This window comes from Lissotriton vulgaris, unplaced genomic scaffold (assembly GCF_964263255.1).
Source record: "Lissotriton vulgaris unplaced genomic scaffold, aLisVul1.2 SCAFFOLD_12412, whole genome shotgun sequence".
Classification (NCBI taxonomy): Eukaryota; Metazoa; Chordata; class Amphibia; order Caudata; family Salamandridae; genus Lissotriton; species Lissotriton vulgaris.
In genome coordinates, this window is record NW_028246556.1 from 12501 (window position 1) to 17500 (window position 5000).

Here is a 5000-nt window from a genome sequence, read left to right on the forward strand (position 1 = left end):
TGGGCGCTTGGGACGGGTCCCCATGGGGGCCCGGGGAAGGCTCTCCCCGGCCTGGACTAGGGTTAGGAAAGCCGGGACTGGGGCCGGGACCGGGCCCGGGGCTTGAGCCCCGTCCGGCAGGGCCCGGTGGTGCGGGAATACCCCTCCGTCCTGCAAGCCGGCCTGGGGTCCGGGGCGCCCGGGACGGAGGGTCGACCGGGGCCCAGGGAGGCTCTCCCCGGCCTGGACTAGGGTTAGGAAAGCCGGGACTGGGGCCGGGACCGGGCCCGGGGCTTGAGCCCCGTCCGGCAGGGCCCGGTGGTGCGGGAATACCCCTCCGTCCTGCAAGCCGGCCTGGGGTCCGGGGCGCCCGGGACGGAGGGTCGACCGGGGCCCAGGGAGGCTCTCCCCGGCCTGGACTAGGGTTAGGAAAGCGGGGACTGGGGCCGGGACCGGGCCCGGGGCTTGAGCCCAGTCCGGCAGGGCCCGGTGGTGCGGGAATACCCCTCCGTCCTGCAAGCCGGCCTGGGGTCCGGGGCGCCCGGGACGGAGGGTCGACCGGGGCCCAGGGAGGCTCTCCCCGGCCTGGACTAGGGTTAGGAAAGCCGGGACTGGGGCCGGGACCGGGCCCGGGGCTTGAGCCCAGTCCGGCAGGGCCCGGTGGTGCGGGAATACCCCTCCGTCCTGCAAGCCGGCCTGGGGTCCGGGGCGCCCGGGACGGAGGGTCGACCGGGGCCCAGGGAGGCTCTCCCCGGCCTGGACTAGGGTTAGGAAAGCCGGGACTGGGGCCGGGACCGGGCCCGGGGCTTGAGCCCAGTCCGGCAGGGCCCGGTGGTGCGGGAATACCCCTCCGTCCTGCAAGCCGGCCTGGGGTCCGGGGCGCCCGGGACGGAGGGTCGACCGGGGCCCAGGGAGGCTCTCCCCGGCCTGGACTAGGGTTAGGAAAGCCGGGACTGGGGCCGGGACCGGGCCCGGGGCTTGAGCCCAGTCCGGCAGGGCCCGGTGGTGCGGGAATACCCCTCCATCCTGCAAGCCGGCCTGGGATCCGGGGCGCCCGGGACGGAGGGTCGACCGGGGCCCAGGGAGGCTCTCCCGGGCCTGGACTAGGGTTCGGACAGCCGGGACTGGGGCCGTGACCGGGCCCGGGGCTTGAGCCCCGTCCGGCAGGGCCCGGTGGTGCGGGAATACCCCTCCGTCCTGCAAGCCGGCCGGGGGTCCGGGGCGCCCGGGACGGAGGGTCGACCGGGGCCCAGGGAGGCTCTCCCCGGCCTGGACTAGGGTTCAGAAAGCCGGGACTGGGGCCGGGACTGGGCCCGGGCCCGGGGCTTGAGCCCCGTCCGGCAGGGCCCGGTGGAGCGGGAATACCCCTCCGTCCTGCTAGCCGGCCTGGGGTTCCGGGGCGCCTGGGACAGAGGGTCTATCAGGGCCCGGGGAGGCCTGAATCCCCGGAGCCCCGGAGCCCCGGAGCTCTGGAGCCCTGCAGCCCCAGAGCCCTGCAGGCCCGGGGCAGGCAGATTGGCATCATTTGGGTCCCGGTCATCTGGTCGCCCCTCTCGCCTCGGCCATCTGGTCGCCTGCAATGCTTTCCTATAAAGCGACCAGATGGCCGGACTTCCCTGGAAGTGCCGATGAGGTGCCATTTGCCTCCCGGATCCCAGCCAGGGCTCCAGGAGGTTGGGCACGTTTGCGCCGTGGGTCCCCTCTGTCACCTCGAGTGCATGGATTACAAGAATTGGGGGTAATTTTCCTCCGGATTAGTAGGTGCAAGGGTATGCCCGAACACCCTTCCGGGGCTGGTTGTTCCCTGCTTGGGACCAGATGGGCGATGCCTGGGCAACACCTCCCAGGCATCCGGGGCTCCCTCCTCCGGCCCACAGAGTGGCAAAGTACCCGGGACGGGCTCCATGGGTCCCAGGCCCTGTAACCCTGGAGCCCTGCAGACCTCGAGCCCTGGAGCCCAGCAGCCCCGGAGCTCTGCAGCCCTGGAGCCCAGGAGCCCTGGAGCCCCGGAGCCCCGGAGCCCCGGAGCCCCGTAGCCCTGCAGCCCCTCGAGCCGTGGAGCCCTGCAGTCCCCGAGCCCTGCAGACCCAGAGACCCAGAGACCCAGAGCCCCAGAGCCCCGGAGGCCTGGAGCCTTGGAGCCCCGGAGCTCCCTACAGGCCTGGGGCAGGCAGATTGGTGTCATTTCAGTCCCGGCCATCTGGTCGCCCCTCTCGCCTCGGCCATCTGGTCGCCCGCAATGCTTTCCTATGTAGCGACCAGATGGCCGGACTTCCCTGGAAGTCCCGATGAGGTGCCATTCGCCTCCCGGATCCCAGCGAGGGCTACGGGAGGTCGGGCACTTTTGCGCCCTGGGTCCCCTCTGTTACCTCGTGTGCAGGGATTACAAGAAATGGGGGTAACTTTCCTCCGGATTGATAGGGACAAGGTACTCTGGGACCCCTCTCGGCCTAGCGGTGTCCGTTGTGCCTGGGGAGCCTGGCTGGGTTCAAGAGCTCCGGCTGGGGCACCGTCCTGGGTCCTTCCGCGTGGCAGGGTGCCCGGGATGGGTTCCGGAGGGCCCGGGGAAGGCTACCCCTGTGCCTCTGGGCCTTGGGGTCCCCGGGCCCCGGATGGGGTGCTCTGGCCCAGGGCCCTGTCCTCCGGCCTGCCGCACTGCCAAAGGCCCGGCCCTGGGTTCCGTGGTGCCCGGGGTGCCTCCCCGTGCTTGGCTGGGTTCAGGAGCTCCGTCCTGGGGCCCTCAGTTGCCCCGGGGAGGTTGGCCTCCTTGCCCGGGGGTCCGTCCTGGGTCCTGCCGCGTGGCAGGGTGCCTGGGACGGGGTCCGGAGGACCCGGGGTAGGCTTCCCCTGCGCCTTTGGGCCTGGGAGCCCCGGCAGGGTCCAGGGGCCTCGCCGGGCCCCGAGTGGGGTGCTTGGGCTCTGGGCCCCGTCCCTCCGGCCTGCCGCACTGCCAAAGGCCCGGGACTGGGTTCCGTGGTGCCCAGGGAGCCTCCCCTTGCTCCGCTGGGTTTTGGGAGCCCCGTCCGGGGCCCCTGAGAGGGTGGCCTCCATACCGGGGGCTCCGTCCTGGGTCCTGCCGCGCGGCAGGGAGCCCCGGAGCCCCGGAGCCCCGGAGCCCTGCAGCTCCTGATCCCTACAGGCCTGGGGCAGGCAGATTGGTGTCATTTCGGCCGCGGCAATCTTGTCGCCCCTCTCGCCTCGGCCATCTGGTTGCCCGCAATGCTTTCCTATGTAGCGACCAGATGGCCGGACTTCCCTGGAAGTCCCGATGAGGTGCCATTCGCCTCCCGGATCCGAGCGAGGGCTCCGGGAGCTCGCGCACTTTTTCGCCCTGGGTCCCCTCTGTCACCTTGTGTGCACGGATTACAAGAAATATGGGTAATTTTCCTCCGGATTGATAGGGACAAGGTACTCTCGGCCTAGCGGTCCTCAGCCGGCAGCTGGACGGGCCAGGATGTTGCCCCAGCCCCGGGTCTGTTCCTGGGCCTGCCGCGTGGCAGGAAGCCCTGGATGGGGTCCGGGAGGGCCCGGGGAGGTGTCCCCAGCGCCTCCGGTCTCCCAGATGGGGCCAGGGGCCCGGGTTGGGCTCCATCATGAGCACCACAGCTCCATGCCCAAACCCATTTGAACCGCCGCAGTGAAGGGGTTATAGGCGGGTATCTATTCGAATGCGAAAAATGCATGCCGTGACATCGCATTCCTTTACAGCGAGATGCCTTGGCATCGCAAGTCAGTAGATCAACTTGATCTAGAGGACACACTAACTAAAGGCATAATAAAATCTATTTTTCAAACAGCAACCCGCGCAACAGGAGGGAAAGTGTTGATAAACTAGCCCCTTCGGTGCTGCTGACGACCTTAGCTCGTCACGATTCCAGTAGGGAAGGTGTTGGTTCATTCCTTATGTTGGAGCGCCATCTAGAGCAAGTCCGGTAGATAATGTGTTTGCAAAAGTAGCGCGCAATGCTTTCCAACGGGGCGACCAGATTGCCGGGCTTACCTGGAAGGCCTGAGGCCTGAGGTCCAGGGGAGGGCGGCCTCCCCATCCCGGGCGCTGTCCTTGGTCCTGCTGCGTGGCAGGGTGCCCGGGACGGGGTCCGGAGGGCCCAGGGAGGCTTTCCCTGCGCCGCCGGGCTTGGGAGCCCAGGCTGGGTCCAGGGGCCCGGCCGGGCCCCGGGTCGGGTGCCACGGCCCTGGGCCCGGTCCACCGGCCTGCCGCACAGCCAAAGGACCAGGACGGGGTTCCGTCGTGCCCGGGAAGCCTCCCCTCGCTCGGCTGAGTTCAGCAGCTCCGGCCGGGGCCCCTGAGGGCCCGGGGAGGGCGGCCTCCCCATCCCGGGCGCTGTCCTTGGTCCTGCTGCGTGGCAGGCTGCCCCGGGACGGGGTCCGGAGGGCCCGGGGAGGCTTCCCCTGCGTCTCCGGGCATTAGAGCCCAGGCTGGGTCCAGGGGCCCGTCTGGGCCCCGGGTCGGGTGCTAGGCCCTGGGCCTCCGGTCCCCAACCCGCCCTTTCCCTGACGCCAGCTCACTTTTTCGTTGGGGCACAGAGTGACATAGGCTGGCTTGACTTTCGTGCCCGGCCATCTGGTCTCTGGGATCCCCTCGGCCATCTGGTCTCCAGGATCCCCTCGGCCATCTGGTCTCCAGGATCCCCTCGGCCATCTGGTCTCCAGGATCGCCTCGGCCATCTGGTCTCCGGCAATGCTTTCCTATGGGGGCGACCAGATGGCCGAACTTCCCTGGAAGTCCCGATGAGGTGCCATTTGCCTCCCGGATCCCAGCGAGGGCTCCAGGAGGTCGGGCACTTTCGCGCCTTAGGTCCCCTCTGTCACCTCAAGTGCACGGATTACAAGAAAGGGGGGTAATTTTCCTCCGGATTAGTAGGGAGAGGGTCAGACAGACCTCCGTGTGGTCTTGCGATTCTGAATCAGGGGAAGGCAGGACCCGGGCATGCCCGCCGGGGCCCCCAGGGGCCTGGGTACGTACCTGCTGCTCAGCCCCCTTGCCGATGGGCCTTTTCCTC